The sequence below is a fragment of the Grammomys surdaster genome, unplaced genomic scaffold, assembly GCF_004785775.1.
Source record: "Grammomys surdaster isolate TR1022 unplaced genomic scaffold, NIH_TR_1.0 125614, whole genome shotgun sequence".
NCBI classification, from domain to species: Eukaryota; Metazoa; Chordata; class Mammalia; order Rodentia; family Muridae; genus Grammomys; species Grammomys surdaster.
In genome coordinates, this window is record NW_021620456.1 from 903050 (window position 1) to 925593 (window position 22544).

A 22544-nucleotide genomic window follows, 5' to 3' on the forward strand; every position below is an offset into this window, starting at 1 on the left:
CCTTAGAGTAAACTTAAAGATAACTTCAAAATCCTGCTGCCAGCACTAAGCTCATGCATGTTCTACCAACTGTGTTTCACTTCTCAGTCCTGAACACAGGAATATCCTAAAATGCTTACAAAGATATTAAATGTACCAGTCTTGAAACTCAACTGATCATCTAATCCAGACCTTTTGTCAAAAGAGATGTTAATCCAGTTATTCCAGGCTTTGGCAAATCCACACTGACTTTCTTCTTCCAAGGCACACTAGCATTCTATTAAGAACCCACTCTGACACACAGTTCCCTACGCTTTCCAATAGGTCCAAACAGCAATCTATCATCTATCATCTCCATGTTTCTTTCTCAAGTCTTTGTAGAGCACAAGATCAAAACAATAGCTTCTATCCCAGCAAGCTTGGAATTTTCTACAATCCTCTAGTCTCTTTTTGATAAATTTTATCTCTTCCCTTCCAAGAGGAATTGAGTCCCAAATGATCCTATGATTGATTGTTTGATTCCGACATAGGGAAACTGTTCAGGAAGGATTATGGGGTATGGCTTTTTGAAGAAGGTGTGTCACTGGGAGTGGGTTTTAAGGTCTATTTCAAAAGCCCATGTCAGGCCTAGTCTCTGTCTGTCTGTCTCTGCCTCATTGTCTCTGTTTGTCTGTCTGTCTATCTGTTTCTGTCTCTCTTTCTCTCTCTGTTTGCTGTCTGCATATCAGGATCTAAAGCTATCAGCTACTGCCTCAGTATCATGTCCATCTGCTTCTTGCCACCATTATAGAGTAACCTTCAAAAACTGTAAGTCCTCAATTCAATGTTTTCTTTATAAGAATTGACTTGGTCGTGGTGTCTCTTCACAGCAATAGATCAGTAGCTAAGATACCCATAAAGATTATTTGGTCTTTGTTACCCCTGTCCCTTGCCTATCTACATATCATTTCTACCAAACTATGCCTCTTCTTCCTTTAAGACACAGTTTATGTATTTACTTCCTGAAAGTACTTTTCCTAGGTCACACTACCTTCTGTTTCCCATGAGAAGTCTTATTTCTTTAGCCTTTACATGTTCACTCTGTGTTCCATTTATGAGCCCTTTGTTCTTTCCAAATGTTCCTGGACTATAGGTGCCTGAGGCAGAGGGCCTGCTTCATGTCATGCCCATAGTCCTGAGTGCATAGCTGAGTACTCTGTACCCTCTAGGCAATGAACATACACTTCAACTCAATGTAGAGTCTATTGGATGGGAAAAAGTAGAGTAATATACACATGAAAATATCACAACAAAACATATTTCTTTGTATGCTAATTAAAAATAATTCTAATAGTCTATTTGCCTATTCTTGAACAAGAAGTTCTGTTTTTATGTTTGTCCCTTTCTAGAGAAATGTTAAATCTAAGCCCACAGGAAACCCCAGGGGCCAAACCACTTGGCCATATGTACAGGGTAAATGGTTGGTTTGAGTAAGGAAGAAAGAAGGTACTTGTATAACCACTGTTCCATGTGGGGAAGTAGTTTCAAGATGTCAGCAGACAAACAGCATGCTTCCTTGGATGGGCCAGGATAGACACTCACTGATCCCAGAATCCTTTTCTGCTAGGGGTGAGTGCAAGCTTAGAACCTTCTTGCTACAGAATCTGTGGTGGTTCTTGTCTGTTTTATCTATGTCAATTAAGACACAAAGTCAGCATGCTGACAGCTCCACCACTGGGAGAAGGTATGCATAAGGAAAGAACACAGTAGAGAACACACAGCATCCACTGCCTCCCTACCTTTCTGTAATTTACATACAGAGTGACTTAAGATGGAGAGAGTTGAATCTCTAAAGTCGAATAGTCAACAACCTTCTAAACAAGGGGAAAAATCTCCACTTTAATGACTATGGCAGGTTTATCTTGCTATTAAATTTTAATCATGTAAGATTTACTGTGGGATGAGACTGGTTTTGCTGCCCTTGTAAAATATAGTGAAATACATAAACAGTAAATGACTTCACTGAGCCTGCTGAAATGATAAAAATAAATAAATAAATAAACAAACAAACAAATAAACACAGGCTACAGGAACATTCAAGGAGCTGTCTGATGTCTCAGACACAGAACAAAGCAATTTGCAATGACTCGGTCACAAAATGACCAGCACCAAGAATTATGAAAAAAAAAAGCCAATTCTCTTTAACCACAAGTCCACTTACTAGTACTTACTACAATAAATGATCTCACGACACCAGAGAAAATAAGTAAAGATGTAAGTATAGATGGTTGAATATTCTTTTACTAATAGGAACCTTTTCCTTTGATATGAGCCCAAAGGCCAAGAAATGGCACATGTAAGGAAGGATCTATCACGGGGTGCTGCCTGGTAAGTGATGTCTGGAAAATCAGAAGTCAACAAATGATAAGAAAGACTGAGGGGCCTGGTGGATGTCTGAGCCTTGGCTGTCTAGGGTGTGTCCCTCCTTAGCGGAAATCAGCACTAACCTTAGCTCTACCCACATTATGCACATCTCACAGTCTACATGCTGTAGATACAGCTAGCTCCCACCTTTAAGTGTCAGCAAGTGATGCTTGCTTTTAATCACAGGAACAAGTCATGCTGCCAATCATTTGACTTCAGTGTATAGCTCAGTAGAAGAATAACCTAAGTGCACACACAAACAAAACTGCACATAAATGTTCATCCTAGAATTATTTAGACTAACCAAAATGCACAAAGAAAACCTTTTCTAACAACTGAAGAGTGGAAAGAAGACACATACACACACATAGACACACAGACACACACACACACACAGACACACACACACACCTACATACACACTAACACACTGGGGTATTACTTAGGCTTTAAAAGCTGTAAAACATACATGGTACAACTTGCTTATAACCTTGAAAACATTATGCTAAGTGAAAGAAGCCAGGCATCAAGGATCATATATGAAATGATTCTGTTGCTACAGAATATGCAAATACACATATCCTCCTAGCCAGTGACCCATGCCATTCTTTTGAAGATGATGGGAATAATGTGTAATTAGAAACTGATGACAGCTACACACTCTGACAATATAAAACCCACAGTAATGTCCAGTTTGTTCAGATAAGCACTGTGGCACTGTGGCTCTAAAATCTATCTAGATACAAGTATTTTGCTAAAAAAAAAAAAAAAGAAAAGAAAAGAAAGAAAAGAAAAGCATATTCCATGTTAACAATCATCATCATGATGGCACAGACTGCTAGAAAGTTCTTGGAAAAGTCATTGGTTTTAGTAAACCAGAAAGCAAAAATTGGTAGAGGTGCAAAAGGCTTTTAAAACCCTCAGTAAGCATTAGAATGGGAAAATATAAAATTACCAAAATGATTATCTTGGTTCTCTTGCTTTCTTTATTTTCAGGAGTGTTCAACAGCACACATTAAAGAGGTCTGGAAACCTCTTGAGGTTACCAGTATGTAGCATATTGTCACTGCCCCAGCCTGGCCAGGAGTGTAATTCAGGCATCCCTCTTGCTGTTCTATCAGTTCCCCATTAAGCATTCAGAGCCTCCTTGTTAATACACTACATTATGAACCGGATGCATTGTCTGGATAAACTGCATTGTCCAAAACACTGCCCCATTATTACAGAAAATGCAGAATATAATTAGTATTCCTCTTTGCATAAGCCACAGCTCCCAACAACAGTGCAATATTATAAAAGCCTTAATTAATAAACAAGAGTTGGGCCATGACCGGTTACACTTATTTGAATTTTATATTGTGGAGAAAGGCCACTGTTCAGATTCCATTTACAAATATCTATATTCTGGCTAGCCTACATGAAGACAATCTTCTATGGGGCTAATAATATTGTATTGGTACACCAACAATAGCAAACGATTAACTGCTGAGACGTAAACCATCCTGAGAAATGCTCGGAGCAGGGTGATGATAACATTGTATTCTGGCTGTATTATATGGTGCAATTCTTTTATTTGTTCACATGTGTTTTGTATTTAATAGATGGAGGAGCCAGGGTGGCTTTTCATATCACTGTGGAGCCTTAAATGTAACAAAAGAACAAAAAAAAGGGGAGCTGGCAAAAAAATTTTAAAGTTCGGTGTGTGGTAGTGCTGGCTGGAGGGGTTTACATCCTGGCGCAGTGGATGCCTTCCTGCATTTTAGCTGATTTTATTGATTTTTCTTCTAACCTGGAAGCCAGAAGCACTGGACTAATATTTTGGACTCTAACATCAAGAAGCCCGGTTATTGAGCACCAACTTAAGAAGTATTTTCATTAAATATTGCACCAACCTACCTGATTAAAACCTATCAACTCTACCATCTTGACAACCGCACAATACCTGTTAGAGATGCTCTGAAGCAAGCACTCTGCATCCTGCATCTAAGAATCAGACTCCAAGCAGTATGGCAGAGAGAACAGGGGCTGTGCCTTGGGAGGCAAGTCACACAAGTAAAGGCCACCAGTGCTCGGATCTGAACAGAATACCAAACTCATTGTGAACATGGTAATTATTTCAGCAAAGTCTGTAATAAGTTTTATGGCTTGTGATACCACAGTAGCTAAGGGTTACAGTTCAGAGAAGGGAGAATGGACCAGCAACAAAATGTAGCATTACAGGAAGCTCAGGGAATGGCCCTGCATCTCCCAGGGATTCAGGAGTACAAGCCCAGAGGCCTCAAAAGCCTAAACAAGCTGTCTTCAATTGATGCCCCTTTTGTCAGCTCCAGGCACCGAACACAGGTACAGTCCCATCGGTCTCAGGAAGACCCGTTTCAGCATGGCCAAAACAACATTTGAATCAAGAACAGGCTAGAAGAATCTACCTAGGAAGAGCTGTCCCCAAGGGGCTGTTGTAGTTGGAGAGTCATATCTTGAACCTGTGTGAGCTTGGACAAGCAGTCCAACTCAACATCCTAAGTGGCAGCTGATCAAAAGTGGAGCAACTCCCTAGCCTGGCAGAAGATTTGAATTCAATTTCCAGTATTCCCAAAGGTGCAAAGCAAAAACTCTACTTCTTTTTTAATAAAGAAAAAAATGAGGATCCGACATCATTGGTGGGGGTGCAGCCATGATGTACATTTTTGTGAAGACCCTTAGGGGAAAGACCATCAGGCTCGAGGTTGAACTCTCAGACACTATAGAAAACGTAAAGGCCAAGATCCAGGATAAGGAAGGAATTAACCTCCTGATCAGCAGAGGTTGATCTTTGCTGGTAAGCAGCTGAAAGATGGCCGTACTTTGTCTGACTACAACATTCAAAAGGAGTCTACCCTTCATCTTGTGTTGAGACTTCGTGGTGGTGCTAAGAAAAGGAAGAAGTCTTACACTACTCCCAAGAAGAATAAGCATAAGGGGAAGAAGGTTAAATTGGCTGTGTTGAAATATTATTAGGTGGATGAAAATGGCAAAATCAGCTGACTTCGTTGAGAGTGTCCTTCTGATGAATGTGGTGCTGGAGTTTTCATGGGTAGCCACTTTGACAGTTATTACTGTGGCAAGTGTTGTCTGACTTACTGCTTCAACAAAACAGAAGACAAGTAGTTGTGTATGAGTTAATACAAAGAAGGAACTGGAAAAAAATGAAAATTTATTATTGCCTGGGAAAAGCTCCTAGAAATTGTTCTTTCTCCTAGCAGAAGCTGACACTGCCCTCAGTCAAGTCCCAGACACTTGCACTAGTGGTGTTGATTCAAAGAAATGTTAGAATGTAACTTTCAGATTCCTTAATGGTCTCCTCCTCTCCCTAATCAACTCTGTTTGGGCTTTGGGGAACTTTTTGGTTTTGCTGTTATTGTTGTTTGTTGGAGTCTGTGGTAGTTTGAATGAGAATGGGCCCCATAGGCTCATATGTTTAAATACTTGGTCCCTTACTAGTAGAACTGTTTAGGAAGAATTAGGAGGTGTGGACTTGTTGGAGGAAGTGTGTCCCTGGTAGTGGTATTTGAGGTGTGAAAAGTTTCTCTCTGTCTCTCTCACTCTTTGTGTGTGTGTGTGTCCGTGTGTTTGGGGGTGGGGGTGGGTGTAAATCATGCTTGTAGATCATGTAAACTCTCAGCAACTGCTCCAGTACCATGCTAGCCTGTCTGCCCTGATGGACATGAATCCTCTGGAAGTGCAAGACAGCCCCCAATTAAACATTTTCTTTTAAAAGTTGCCTTGGCAGTGGTGTCTTGTAACTAAAACAGAGTCTCATATAGCCAAAGTCTTGTGCTCCTGACCACTCCTACACCCCAAGTGCAGGGATTACAGGTATGCACTGCCCCATCAATCTTAGATTCCTCCGAACTTAAGTACCAAAATTTTCCTGGGACTGGTTATGGAAGCTAAGAAACTTCATTAATCATTATTGATTCTGTCTCACATTCTCTCTGAGAGGGGAGGAGAACCATGTGTGAAATGAATGAATAAGGGAATAAAACATACCGCCTCATCATCACCCCTGAGCTTCTACAGGGCTTTTCTGAGCTCCGGATGGTACCTCCATCATATTCCACCACCCTCAGTTACTAACCACCAAGAGAGTCTTCAGACATCCATCATTAAATATCTCCTGGGGACAAAATTACTATCTTTTATGAATATTTGATGATCCTCATCAAATTAAGACACCAGAATCTGGATTAATATACCATTTTTTCCCTCATTATGCCTAGTCATTAAGGTCACCAATGAAGATACCTTCAGAAAATCATTTTGACAGAACGTTATTGTTTATTATTTGTCAGGTAAAATGAATGCAGATATACTGTCCTGCCCCCAAGGATGTCACAGTCTGAGTGCAAATTAGCTTTGCCCATTTTATTTCTAAGGGTGAAAAGCCAGGGTGTTAGGATTGAACAGGAAGACTGGAGGTCAAATTCACAGCCACTTCAGCGTTGCTTAAAGATTATTGGAAGCTAGCATGGTATGCACCTGTAACCTTACCTACTCAGAAGGCTGAGACTGGAGAAACAAGTGTTCCAGGATAGTCGGGAAACTTTATTATTGATGAAGCTATTTTAAGGTTAAGAGAAATAGCAATGCTAGACTGAGTATACTTAGTAAAACCTAATCCTCAACAACAGAAAGACCCAGAAGACAGGTCCTTTACTAATCCTAAAAGACATAAAACACAGAGAGTTTTGTTAGTGCTCTTTCCTTGTGCCACACCTTAAGGTTGGAGATACTGATGCTCAGTTAGATAAACTAAATGAAATGGGTTTTACTGGACCCAAAAGTAGCAGGGGCCAGGTGGCAAGGTGATCATAGTTGTCATAATGAGCAGTGTAGATAGAGTGATAAGCATAATGGCCTGACCCATAACAGGCATCACAAACTGATTTTTATGGTAGTATGACTTATACAAATCTTTGATACTGACTAATCAATTGTGATGTTTCCATATATGAAATAGATAAAAAGCATACTGCATTTTTGTTTGATTTCTATAAGTGGGAGAGGGGACTCAAACAAATGAAAGAAATGATCCCTTGTATCATGAGAAAATAGAATCTCACCTGTAAACTAATTTCCAGACTGGAGCCAAGTTTGCAGACCTAGAACTTGAATGAAGAGATGGCCAGGCTCTCTGATGAAGAACCTTGATAAAACACTCAAGAGTTTTACTGTAAGTCTTCCTCCAGTATCTCCACAGAGGGACCCTCTGGCCTTTTACAAAGTGAACTGTAGTCTACAAGAAACAACCAGACTTTCTGGGGTCTATTGAATACTGATTATGAATTAACACTAATTCTGAGAGACCCCAAGAAATATTGTGGCTCTCCAGTTTAAGTCAGGGATTACAGAAGTCATGTGATTAATGGAGTTTTGGCTGACATCTGAATCACAGTAGATCTAGTAAGTCCTTGAACTCATTCTATGGTTATTTGCCCAGTTCCAGAATGTATAATTTGGATAAATAGACCGAGAAGAATAGGTAGAGTTCTCATATTGGTTCTCCAACCTATAGAGTAAGGGCTATTATGGTTGGAAAGGCAAATGGAAGCCTTTAAAGTTGCCTCTGCCAAGGAAAATAGTGAATCAAACACTTTATTGCAATCCTGGAGGAATTTCAGAAATTAGTGCAACCATCAAGAACTTAAAGATGCAGGGGTGGTGGCTCCCAGCACATCTCCCTTTAAGTCTCCTATCTGGCTGTGCAGAAAACAGATTTTGAAGAATCAGTTTGACTATTAAAAACTCAATCAAGTAATGACTTCAACTGCAGCTTTTGTACAACATGCGATTAATCTTAAGAAGATTAACACATATCTTGGTCCATGGTATGCAGCTATTGACCCAGCAAATGTCTTTTTCAGTACCCGTTCTCAAGGACCACCAGATGCAATTTGCTTTTAGTTGGCAAGACTAGCAATATACTTTTACAGTTTTACCTCAAAAATATATTATCTCTCCATCCCTGCATCATAACTTAAATAGAAGGGATTTTGATTGTATGTTTCTTCCAGAAAATATAGCATTGGTGCCCTATATTGACGACTTTATGCTGCTTGGACCAAGGGAGCAGCCATTTTAGACTCATTGGTAACACATGCACATCAGAGTAGGAAAATAAATTCAATCAAAATTCAAGGGATATTTACCTCAGTGAATTGCTTAGCTGCCCAATGGTCTGATACATGCAGAGATATTCCTCTTAAGGAGGCATAACTTGTATGGACTTTCCATGAATACATTATTGCACTCAGCCACTCCCACCACCAAGGAAGAAACACAATGCTTAGTGGGCCTACTTAGATCCTGGAGATGGCACATATATCAAGTGACTTAAAAAGTTACTAGTTTTGAGTGGGGAATGGAATAGGAGGAGGCTCTCTTTGCCTGCTTGCTTGCTGGCAAGTTCATCCTTCAATGGCATTAGAGTCTATTTATTTGAGATTTCAGGGTATACTAAAGACCAACTCAGTCAGTACTGAATAACTACTTGATTCTTTGACCTGGTAGACAGACATCATTGGACTAGATAAACCACTATCTGGACTAGCCTGTGAACCATTTTAAACATCCCCTTTATATATAATATCTTTCATCTCTGTTTTCTAGAGAACCATGACTAATACAACAACTTAGAGAGAATCTGTCTGAAAATGAAGCGATGTATTTAGTGGTAGATCACTCACCTGGTATGCACCAGGCCCTGCGTATATCCACCAGTAACCTCAGCCATCCTGCCCAAATTATATAGTTCATCTGATGTATATATATATATATATATATGTGTGTGTGTGTGTGTGTGTGTGTGTGTGTGTGTGTATTCTACAGTATTGCTGTCATATGATTAGATCAATTTTGATTTGTTTTAGTGGCTTGCTACAGAGAAGGGCAGCAGAGGCTAAAACCAAAGAGGAGAGGGAGCTTGACTTAAGAACAGAAGCTAAAATAGGGATGGATGAGACTGCCTGGCCTTAAATGTGAATTCTGCTACTTTCTGTTTATGTGGTAGTAGTGATTTGAATATGCTAAGCCCAGGGAGTGAAACTATTTGGAGGTTTGGCCTTGTTGGAGTAGATGTGGCCTTTTTGGAGGAAGTGTATCATTGTGGGTGTGCACTTTAAGACCCTCCTCCTAGCTGCCTCGATGCCAGTCTTCTCCTAATGGCCTTCAGATGAAGGTATGGAACTCTCAACTCCTCTTGCACCATGACTACCTGGACTGTGCCATGCTCTCGCCTTGATGATATTGGACTGAATATCTGAACCTGTAGGCAAGCACCAATTAAATATTGTCTTTATAAGAGTTGCTTTGGTTATGTTATCTGTTCACAGCAAAAAATCAAAAACTAAGACAATGGTCCTTGAAAAATCATCAGTTCTTGAAATCAGCTTATTCTTCTCTGTGCAAGAGTATTCATTGCACTAACCTCAAGATTCTGTTGAGTACTCAATGTGGTGATCCCATAAAGCATTTGGCACACCTGCCACGAAGCTCACACCAAAAGCACTGGTTATCAACACTACTGCTTTTTGGTCTTTCTGTTATATAGCAGCCTAACTCTTCAGTTGTGGCAGATATATGCATAATATAAGTTGTCATTTTCAGCATATGGCTCCAGAATATTATTAAGGAAGTCACATTAATATACCATTGTCACTTGATCTTCAGAACATTAAAAACTTTCTTTTTCTACATAGAAACTCCTCATCCTACCCTATATATAGCAGGATTGAGCTTTTAAGCCATCCTTATCTGGGAAGATAGCCTCTGAGAACTGTAGATGGGCCTTTGTAAGTAGGACTGAGGTTGGTTCAAAACTCAAGTACCTGGGAAACTGAATGAAATACTCAAAAATGGCTCTGTATGATTAGGCCAGTATTTACCTAGTACTATGTGGGTGACCCACTGTTTTTTGTTGGTGTTTTGCCAAATGGATTCTGGCCATGGACTCTTCCCACTGGAGTCATTTACATCATGGAAGTTTCCACAGCATTCCCTCTTTCAGTGAAGAAGGAAGCACCTGAGTAATGTTATTCTGGAAGGTCTGTATTCTGTTATCCTGCATATAGTAGGGATGGATGACTTGTTGGTCCCAGCTATCAATACCATATGCTGCTCAGTGGACATTGAACAAGAATCTACCTGCATCAGGGTCCCAGGAGCATCAGGGAGTAAGAATACAGGGAATAAACTCTTCCAGTTTTTGCCTGTTCCTGGAGCAGTCCTAGGGCATCAGCTCTGTACCCAATCCCCAAAACCTAGAGGAGGCTAAACTCCCAGGAGCTCTAACACGCCCAGGAGTGTAGGATGCTGAAGGAGCATTATGGCTGCCAGAGTGACGGTGAGACATGCTGATGCCAAGACAAAGAATGATGCTGACCTGTGTGAGCTTGCTGAGTGCCCTAACAATGGTAAGTGGGAAGCTGTATTGGACATATGTTCACAACCCACCACTGCTTACCTATACCCCTGATGGGACAAACTTCCTTGCCTCAAGTTTTTAGACCGTGTGGAACAAATAATCAAAAAGAGAAGATATAATGACTCTTGTATTGTTCTTAAATGTGACAAGTTATTCAGAATCAATCATGTACTGGTCTAGAAATCAATCCAATACTGGAATTAACAGTCTTCATTTGGAAGTCTGGTTCTAGACATTTTCAGAGACATATTTGGAAGTTAGTTGCAGTTTTCTATGATGTTATATTAGCAAGAGATAAAATTGGGACAGGATCTGGAGTTCAAACAGGTGTTAACACGTGTTAAGGCTCTTTTAATTGTCAAGCTAAAATTACTTTTGTTTCTTCTACAGTATTTAATGTAAGTTGCACTGATTGTACATCTTCTAAGTGTGTTAGTGTTTTGAAATCTGGCATGTTAGTTACAGAGGTCTATCAACTAGCTTTCATTTTAGTGCCCTGAGTATCACAGAACCTTGGTATTCTAAAAATAGGTTTCAAGTACTGGAAGAAATGAGTCCGGCTTTATGCAGAAGAAAGAGGGTAGTCGGCTTGATTATTGCTGGTATAACAGCTTTAACTACATTAATTGCTAGCACCTCTGCTTTTGCAATTGCTTTGACACAAGAAGTTAAGACAGCTACTTTTGTTAATCATTTAGCAAGAAAATGTTACTAATGTATTGAATATACAAGAGGATTTAGATAGGCATTTTGCAAGAACAGATTTATGTTTTTTATCCTATTCAAATTATTGGAAGGAGGTTCAGAATTTAAGAGTCAGGAGTCATCTCGAATGTAATGCCAAATACCATTGGATTCATGTTAGTTCTAAAATTTACAGTCGTAGTCATTATAATTAGGAAAATGTTTAAAGATACTCAGTGTATTTGGCACAATTCTAACACCTCTCTGGTGTTAGAATTTTACAATTTTATATAGTGAACTTATGAATTTCAAGAATTCTGCTCTGCTGAGTGTTGATGCAGTAGATACTGCTGATAAAATTACCCATGGCCTGAGGTCAGTATTTCTATTTCGGTCCAGCTTCAAGAATGGCATATATATCTTGATCATGCTAGCCCTTTTTGTCCTGGGAATACTTTTATTCCTGCCCATCATGTTAAAGCTTATCTTTAACAACATCAGCATGTTGTCAGCTAAAATACATGGCTTCAACTTGAAAATGAACCCCCAGACAGAGTTATTAAATTAACAGGCTGGCAAGCCAAGGATGCGTATGATTCTGCACAGAGCCTTACCAACCTAAGATGGAAGTGCATTTGCTTTGAGAATGCATATTTCATAATGGGTAAGAAAGGCATTCTTGTCAGAACAACCAAAGACAAGCTTAGTCTTGTTAATGAAATAAAAAGGAGGGAGAAGCGGATAGCCTTTGGGGCTGCTTGGCAAGAATATGACATGGGCCAAGGACAAGGAATGGTCTGCTTGGCAGGAATGTGACATTGGCCAAGGACAGGGAAGTAGGCTCCAGGTAGGAATCTGACATTAGGCTAGAACAGAGAAGTAATATCAGACAGGAATCTAAATATTAGGCTAGAATAAGGAAGTAGGTTTAGACATGAAAATTACTTTGGGCTAGGACAGGGAAGTTGGCTCAGATATTTTGGTCATCCTGATAAGCCCTTAGAAACAGCTATCATGAGAGTGTTCCCAGAATTTTGTTTATTGCCTTGCTTGTTCTTTGACTATTTGTGTTTATTGTCTTGCTTGTTCCTTGACTGTTTGCATCCATTGTATTGCTAATCCCCAAACCTAGAACTGGCCTTAATATTTGTATTTAATTAAAATAGTATTAAAAGGAGGAGGGGAAATGGATTTGGAGGATTCTAGGGAAGGGAAATGTGTGAAAGGGGATGACATCTGAAATGTAAATAAATAAAATATCCAACAAAAAAAAAATACAAGGAACATCTGAAACTAGCTCCTGACTTCACATCACCTCCAGCTTCTGCTGCTGTGCATGTATCACCTCCAGCTTTTGTTGCTAAGCCTGCATGACCCCCAGCTTCTGATCCTGTGCCTACATCAACCACAGCTTCTGTTCCTCTGGCTCTATCATCTCCAGCTTCTACTGCTATGCCTGTAGGATGCTCAGCTTCTGCTGTTCTGTCTCTATTACTCACCACTTTTGCTGCTTACTAGCCAGACTATGCCAGCATTTTTCTAGTCTACTGTCATTTCTGACTGTGGATCTATCACATCACAGCAGAACTGACAGTGTTTGTAGACAGGAACCCCATCTGAACTATCAGTAACCTGTGTGCTTATTTTTCTGGTGGATGGTTGAGCTAAAGTTGCAACTAAGAATGCAGGGAACAAACTGACTGTGGGAGAAACTGGCCAGGCAAGAGACATGCTCAACTCCACACTGAAGCCCATTCTTCTACACTGTTGGGACAGTTCTGGGGACACGGTGCAAACAGTGTACATACCATCTGAATAAACATTATATGGGGCTTATGGTGTAGCTTAGAGCTTCACAAAGCATGTTCGCTAGCCCTGCCATTTGTTTATAGACAATATGAAGGAGGGGATGTAACAAACTTGTTCAAGCTGTGTGATGTCATACCTTGAAGTCCAGATTTCTGGCTGCTTTTCTTTGAAAACATCCAAAAACGTAGGTTGGAGCAGATACCTCTCACCACATGTCAAAGGTTTTTAAGTCTCCAAACACAGCACCCACCTTTCTCCCCAGTATGGACCTTTGGCTTTAATTAAGACAAACTCCCTCTGGCTATACATGATGAGGACCCAAGAGAATTCAGAGCAAAGAGGGCTGAGGACCCAGAGCCAGGGAAGAGAAGAAAGAACTAATGCTCATTCCTTTATACAGGCTATGTTTGTCTCAGTTCCCTTCACTTTGTTTGGCTGGACACAGAAAGGCCTGGAGGGGAATTCTGATTCCAGCTTGCTCTTTGCACAGCTAATTATTTGGGGCTCCCAGAAGGTTGGCAAGAACAATGACTTCCCCCAGCAGTGGCAGTTGGACTAGCTCAGTTCCCGGTTTTTGGCCCTGGGGTCAGAACTCAAGGAAGGGGAGCTATTTGTTTTGGCCTTAAACTAAATCTGCCCAGAAACACAGACAGATGTTCTGACCCAAGTGCAGGAAGGCTACTATTTCAATGCCGAGTTAAGTTCCTCTCCCTGGGCTTCCCTAGCAGGCTACACATCAGAAACATGCATTTCCCTGTTCAAACTGTTTGCTTAGGAAAAAGAAATTTCTAGATATTCCAGACTTGCAGCTGCTGCCCGGGTAAGGTATTTTACAAGACCAGGGCTAATTGGGATGGTGCAGTAGAAATTCATTTGTACAAAATACACTAATGAAGACATACAACTTCACTCTAATAGGGAATCCACAACAATTTTCTTCAAAAAAGTGGTGGGGGGAGGGGGAGCAGATCAAGGGAAAATAATGATACTCCATGTTTTTTAATTAACCCACTAAACAGATAGGACATACTCTAGCAGTCCCAGAGATACTGTTACCACAAGACATTCTCACACACCCCTCAAATCACCAATATCGTATCCAATCTGTCAGACTCACCATGAAATGAGACGTGGCAGGTTGGCTACAGCAAGCTGAGTCCTGCCTTCCTGCATCTGAACACATTTCATGTTTTGCTAATTCCAGTAGGCATTGTCTGGATTCTTAGCCAGATAAATCCCTGAATGACAAGAAATGCTCTCTCTGACCACTGCTGAATTTTATTTTTATATCCAATTGCATCATATATACATAGTTGTCAGGCACCTCTGTGATAACAGTATTGTGAATATCAGGTGAGACAGGTGACAGAACAGAGCCCAGCAGGGAGGAAGGTGTTAATCAAAAGATATCACCTATATCAAACAAGTCCTTTGAAAGGTACACAAGGAGAAATATCTGAAACCAGGAAGATGTATAACAAAATAGTAGCCTACCTGAAGCTAAAGGGTAGGGAAGGGAAGGCAAAGAATTTACTCTAGAAGTAGCACTTAGATTTGTAGCCAGCGACAAAATATCATAGACAGAGGGTATTGAATGTGCAAAGGCCTATGGTAAGAGTTTGCAGAGAGTACGGAGCCTGAATTAAAGACCTGACTGCAGTGGAATTTGCAAAGAATGTAGTGAAGAGGGGATGCAGGTACAGACTTGGGAAGATATTCACGGGCTTCAAGGATTTTGAGCAACAGGAAACCACTTACAGACTTTCTTTTCAGCATGATACAGTAATAGAAGTAGCTATGACCAGATTAATGGTTTGAATGGAGCTGGGCTGGCAGGAGCAAACAGATGCAAATAGATACTGGAGGGCCAGGTTATCAGGATCATCAAAATTCCAGACTAGGGGGTGGGGACGATAGTTGAACTAGGACTGTAAGCTGCTATAGGTGCTGGAGGAAAGCTGAAATATTTGAAAGCTTTTGCCATGGAATCAACCTGGTGTCATCCCAAAGGCAAAAGCCTGGTCCTAGCCAAGGGATGGAGAAGGTACTTGGGGAATGTTAGAAAAGAACTAGGGGAGCAAGATGGGGGCATCTTCTGAACAGGAAAACAGTTTCCGCTTTAGTTTTGACTGAAAAACATCAATGTAAAATACATCAATGTAAAATATATCAATGTAAATACATCAATGCAAAAATATAGTAGTGAGTACAAGCAAAAAGGATGTTGGCTTATGAATCAATTCGGCCTGGATTAGCTACAGGGCTCACTTCCACAGTTTCTAAGAAGCACGAGAAACCCAGTTATTTTGAGGTTTTTCCATCTTGCCAAATTCAGCTTCCTCAGTATGACACTCCAAGACCAAAGGACATGTATCCACTATTTACAGTGTCTAGAACCACATTACTAAATTGTCCAGGACTGAAAATCCTCCCATGATCTAGTTCTGGCTTACCTCTCTGCTTTTACCTCCTCCCAGTTCTCCATCAAATCTAAGATTGCAGTCATTCTGTTCTTGGAAGTCACAAAAGATGAAGTTCTGCTTCCGCTGTGCATATGAAACTGTTGCTGATTATACTAAAACATCCTTGCTCTGACACCCTGCCAGCTGCCCTTCCCTCTGCTGCAGTGGCCAATCCCAATCCTCTGGCTGTCACTTGAGATGGTCTCACCTTGGGTTGCTATCCTCAATCCAGAGCTGACTGAGTTAAGCATCCTTTCTGGACTTTCACCAGGGCTCCTGGTGAAATTATAAGCAGGTGCTGATAATTAGACAATGTATACACTTTCTAAAGACAGGGTCTTAATCTTTATTGTCCTTGTATTACCAGCCCCAATCTTACTATAAAACACAAATTGCCCAGTGAATTTTCATTAATTAAATACAATACTTGATGCCCAATTCCAAAAATTTGTCAGCATAACTATAATATTTTGAAATATAACACAGCAATTGGTGATATGAAGTAAATGCAGGATGAGAAACACCATGGGCAGAAAATGTAAAGGTCACCTTTGGTTGAGATGGTCAGAGCAAGAGCAGGATGGCCCTTGAGAACATTTATGACTCATTAACTATTTAGTTATTGTATAAACAGTCATATAGCATGATCATTTCCATTAACAAACGAGGAGCCAGATGTTTAGAGAATAAATAAATAATCACCAGGAGAGGTAGGATTTGAGTTATAAACCTACCATTTCTAAAAACAGAAAATGAAAAGATAGATATCCTGGGTGGAGGGAAAGTGCAGTGTTTAAAAGAGATTCAGGAAACAGATGCCTTACTCACTTAAAAAGAGAGAGATCCAGTAACAGAGGGATCAGTGGGTATGGGGGTTCAGTGGGCACCTCCAGAGGGTTCTCGGCTTCTTGTGTCTCAGAATAAGGAATTAGACAGAGATATATTGATGTATGAAGCAAAGTGAGGAATATATACTTCAAAGAGAGAAATGGGTTAGCACAGAGAAGATATTAAAATGCTGTACATAGGTCAGAACATGTAAGTTATATTTAGAGGGCTTTCGAGCCTATTTGCATAGCATAGGCTTTCTCTGACATGCTTGGTTATATATCTAACTCTACACATGGCTTTGTTGTTAGATGTCTTATTAGCATCCTGAATCTCCTCCCAGGAGTATGTGCAAGTTTGGGTGTGGGATCTTGAGCCATAGGTCACCTTCAGTCACTCTAGTTTGCTTCTACATCATGCCAATGGCTGCAAGCCATCCTGGTATAGATCAGCATGGGTTTCCAGTCACGTTTGGCACCAGGTTTCTCTTATACACTGATTGTTGTTCATACAGAAACACATGGTCTTTCCATCTTCTTCATTGTTACACTCTCAACCCTCAACTCCAGAGAATCCATTATAAGCTTAGTTATTAGTATACTTTGTGATAATGAAAGCCACAATGAAATTTATGGCAGTTTCATTTCCAAAACTTAACAGAGGTTTCCTTCTGTAAGAAAGATTCTAAGTATCTTCAGTTTAAAGTAACCTTCCAGCTCCAAGGTTCTGAGATGGTCTGTGCATTCTCAGACTGGAGCCTGGCATCCACTGTCTTACTCCATAGCACTGACTTGGGGGAATGAAATGGGAAGTGATTTAAACAAGACTGTGAGACAGGACATCAGATAATCCTGGACAGCTGAGCTACTCTGGGTCAGAAAGGAAAGAAAACTGAAGGTGACATAATATTTTGCTTTACTTGGCTTCCCATTGTTAACGAGGTAAGACAACTAAAATTGAGGTTTAGTTTCAATTAGTTTTTGGATGTTGTAGCCCATAGTCAGTTAGGCAGCCCATCACAGTGGGATCACATGGTGGAAAGAGGCTCACCACAAAACCAGGGATAGAAGAGGGAAAGAGATAAGATGAGGGTTCTACAGTTTCTTCAAGGTCTTGCTCTAGTGTCCTGAAGACGTTCATCAGAGTCCAGCTCCCCCATCACCAGATACCACCCCCCCATGGCTCCATGCTAAGGTCTGACTTTTAGCATCTGGGCTTTTAGAGACAATGAAGATCAAACTAGAACAAATATTACATCAACATGACAGAAGGACTCCCAAAACCATTAACACTAACTAATACCCACCTACAACAAAGTATGATGTGGGGAGAAAAGCTTTAGAAATGTAGAGAACACTAGAGAATCAGTAAGAGACTATTGGATGGTGGGATTTGACAGCCAGTTCCATCAATCTATTCAAGAAATGTAGCATGTGAGTTGTTCCACCAAAGGTACAGGCTGAAAACATGGGATATACTTCACCTTCAGAGGCCAAAGAAGAGGGAAAAGGGAGTGAGCTGCATGCAACAAGCTTAAACTCACAATGGAAAGCAGGCAGATGACGTTCATATGTGAAAAACTCAAAAGAATGAAGATTTAAGTGCCTAAAATGACTAAGACATGATGCCCAGAACATGGGCATCTTTTTTCCATGAAGCAGATAATACCTCTTCCTCATAGAAACCAATGCTGCCAACAAGGGAGAAGGCTAAATTCTTAAAGAGCAAACGTGAGGAATTCAGTGCAGATCCCCAGCACCCATGGGAAAAGCTGGATGCCATGGCATACTATCAGAGCACAGTCCAGGAATAGTGTCCTGTGAGGGGAACTCTGAGCACTTGTGAAAAAACTCCAAGAAAACAAGACAAGAGTCTTGTCACCTCAGTTTCATCAAAACACAGAATTGATCTTGGAATGTGATTTTTTTCTGCCCCTCCAAGGTGTAGTGGGTAGGAGTGGGTTGACTTCAGCTGCTGTCATTCATATGCCTCTGTGGAAAAACATAGTTTTGCCATGAATGATTTGTCCTTGTGATTGTATACTTCATGAACTCATAAGAACGTTACTAAGGTGGCCTTTCTTAACCCTCAGGGTTAAAATTGTCTGATGTTCTGAGTAAAGTTGGCTATTGTATAAGGCTTTAGTAGAAAGCCAACTAGAGTCTCCTTGTAGCCTCTACACATGCACACACTGATGATCAAAAGTTCATGCACACACACACACACACACACACACACACACACACACACACAGGGGTGTGGAACAAGGTAAGAGACTACATTTTGCCCAAAGTTATGTTCTTAGTAGCTAGAGAAGTCAGCTAACACCTTATCTGTCTCACTCAGCGGGTGGGGAGGTGTTGACTCATGCCATACAATCATTCTGGGTAGAGCTTGAGGCCAGAAGAGAGGTTTTTCAGAACTCAACAGGATGAACTAAGTCAAGGGCAAACTAGACTGAGAAGGGGGCAGGTCATTTGAGGATCTGCCTTTCAGTAGAAGTTGTGATGATATGCCACTTTGGCATCTAGAGAAAATTAAGAGAGCCTCAGGCAGCTCAAGCACAAATGCCCTCATCATCAGGAACCAGGCACAGCTGGTGATTTCCCCAGACTGTTGGGTTTGGGGTTCTTCTCCATAGAATGATCTCAGCGTGTCAGCCATATCCCCCTACAATAACAAGTATCACCCTGCTGTGTGGGAACTACAGAGCCTTCTTGCCACAGTCCTCGATCATCCACTTTGTTGATAAATACAGCTTCCATGAGGCTTTGCATAGCATATAGTATCCTCCTCCTTGGGCTGCACATGTGACTAATAAACTCTTGTCATTCTCTCCTCTTGAGTGTTAGGTGTCATGCTTCCAGCTCTCCCTGAAACCCAAGGACAGGAATTGTGCCTCCCACCACCATCAGGTGGGAAGAACAATATCAGATAACAGAGTGTCTACTGTGAACATTACATGGGTGAAGTGCCTGTCTTGGTAATTACTGGCTTTATTATAGTTGAAAAATAATGGACTATTCTTTTCTAATTTCATATAAGAAATTGAAAGTCAGAGAGGTCAAATGGCCACTTGAGGTAATACAGAAGTAGCCTTTCTTTCCAATTCAATGCTGTATTCCTTTTTTTTTAAATGGTATTTTATAGTGTGTGTGTGTGTGTGTATGTGTGTATATGTGTGTGTGAGAGAGACAGAGACACAGAGAGAGACAGAGACACAGAGAGAGAGACAGAGACACAGAGGGAGAGAGAAAGAGAGAGAGAGAGAGAGAGAGAAGAAGAAGGGAGGGGGAGAGAGAGAGAGAGAGAGAGAGAGAGAGAGAGAGAGAGAGAGAGAGAGACCCATGGAGCTATAGTTACAGGTAATTATGAATTGAGAAACATGGGTCTGTGAACAAAACTCATGTCCTCTCCAAGAGCACTTAACCACTGAGCTACCTATTCAGCCCCTAAAAGCAGCTAGTTATTTGAAACAAACCACAACTCCTACTGTGCTACTTTGAAATTTCATATCTGAGCTCCTCAATATCTGAATCATGTTTCTAGTGACCAGAATCTAGTCTTAAAGCTTTCAACAGACTTAAGCAATGTACATCAGCATCCCAGGTCTCTAAGGACTCCAAACTCATTTGCCAGCACTAGTGCTGCTGACCCCAGGGTTCTTTATATTAGAACAAATTCAGGCAGAGGCTCTGGGGGCAGTTCTTGAATATCCTATGAAAATGAATTGCAGATAGTCACACAACCCAACATCTTTTTTAAAGCCTTTTTTTATGAGGCAGATCTAAAGCTGGAAAAGCTCTCCTTTACCACAAAGGAGATCTAGGCCAAAAAGGAAAAATAAGAACTTTATGAACTATTAAAAAAATAATGCCATGGAGTTAGAGAGTTATGGATTAAGTTCCGACCCATTAATTCTTTTAGTCCCTGAGTTGGAGTTGGCTGAAGGTATGGGGGCCTCTGGCGATGACTGAAACAGTCCAGTCCAGAATAGTCACAAAGGAGAGAGTGGCTGCCAGTGGGAAGGGCAGACTCACTCCTCGGGATGATCTCAAGAAGAGACCTGGAATTCCATGATCCTACCTTGTCTAGGTAAGGGAATAATGGTTGGCTCCTCTGTTTCTTCTGGGGGTTCAGTTATGTTAAGCAATATACTGCTTAGGCAGACTTGCTATATTTCCCTTGAAGGAAATTGATTTCTTGATTCTTTCAGCGAATATAATCCCAACCCAGCGCTTTAGGTTTCCTCAGGGCACCACTAGCTAAAATATAGTCTAAAGTACTTCTAGGGAGCTCGAGAGCTAGAGATAGGAACGGAAGGCAAGTCACAGAAAGCATGTGGGCTAGGGACAGTCATGCTTTCTACTTCCCCAAAGAGAACTACTAAGAGGTTTGTTTGGGTTTTTTTGGGGGAGGGGGGGCTAGTCTTTGCTGAGTGGGTATGTTCAACAACTTCCATGGGAAGTTTATTTTTAAGTATGTAAGGCTTTCGAAAGGATAAATAAAAGATTATATGAGAAAGAAGAAACACCATGGTTTCTGGTTGTTTAAAAGGTACCTATACCAGCACAAGGAAAAGGTTGGGATCAATAAAGGATCTTTCCTTTAGAGGGAGATCTGTTTCCACTTTAATACAGATAAATCCTATGGTAGGCCTTTGAAAGATCAAGGGAATATCAAAGTATGCAGAGCATCCTGTCTTGTCAGGAAAATAAAACTTGTCCATTTACAACTTTCCATCTGTATCAGGAGCAATTCTCCATCAGCCACCTTCAGCCCTCCTTCAGCCCTCCTTCAGCCCTCCTTCAGCCCTCCTTCAGCCCTCCTTCAGCCCTCTGCATGCCTGTTGCTCAAAGGCTAACACACAACATCAAAACAAGCCCTCAACAGGAAGAAGTTACTAGTCATAAACAATTATGTTCTAAAATTATTCTTTTAGAAATATGAGCCTTTTTTATTATCATGTTGGTTTACACGTAATGATGGGTTTTTAAATAACATTTTTCAGACATGTGCACAGTGTGTTTAACATATCTAGACCTTGGTCCCTACCTTGCTCCTCTCCCACTTTCATTCATCCTCTTCTTCAGTCATGTCTTTTCTTGTTTGCTGTTGCTATTTTCTTCATGTGTGCATGAACCAATGCATTTCATTGGTAGCTTACAAAAGCATGGTGAAGCACTATTAGCAGCTTGTGTGAAGTGTCAGTGGCTACACTACTCAAGAAAATGTGGCCTCATCATCTGAAGAGCAAGGTTCACAAAGGAAAAGCCCAGGAATAAGCAGAGGTCTGGTAAGAATCCTGCAAGGCATCAAGTCTCTGATGTCAGAGGTGGGCTTAAAGACAAAAGAGCTGTACTCAAAGATCTCCAGATACAACTCATCACCCCTTTTCATGTGCCCAGTTGACATAAGGTACAACCTGAACTACTGTAAAGACAAGAACCTCTCACTACCCTTTGACAGCAAATGATTTTTTTTAATCTGTCTTTCATTCTTTGACAGATCTGAGTTTTCATTGCAGTGGTGGTTGTTCCAAATAGTTAAAGCTCCTACATAGAGACATGCTCACCCATAACTAATGTCAAAGGAAATCAAGACAGGAACTCAAGCAGGGTAGGAACTGGGAGTCAGAAGCTGATGCAGAGGCCATGGTGGGATGCTGCTTACTGGCTTGCTCTCCCTGGCTTGCTCAGCCTGCTTTCTTATATAATCCATGACTTCCAGCCCGGGAATGGCACCAGCCACAATGGGCTGAGCCCTTCTTCTTTGATCAATGATTGAGAAAATGTCTTACAACTGGATCTCATGGAGGCATTTCCTCAACGGAGGCTTCTTCCTCTCTGGTAACCCTAACTTCTGTCAAGTTGATGGAAAACCAGCCAGTACAGGTGTGAAGCTCTCTCACAGAACATAGA

The 22544-nt window shown here is 40.9% G+C and overlaps 1 protein-coding gene and 1 pseudogene across 1 annotated transcript in view; one reads left to right on the forward strand and one right to left on the reverse strand.

Annotated features, from left to right (window-relative positions):
- Fhit (fragile histidine triad) overlaps positions 1-22544 on the reverse strand; it is a 1358514-nt gene that overhangs the window by 890893 nt on the left and 445077 nt on the right. The gene's annotated exons all lie outside the window — the stretch shown is intronic.
- Positions 5057-5526, forward strand: LOC114638637 (annotated as a pseudogene).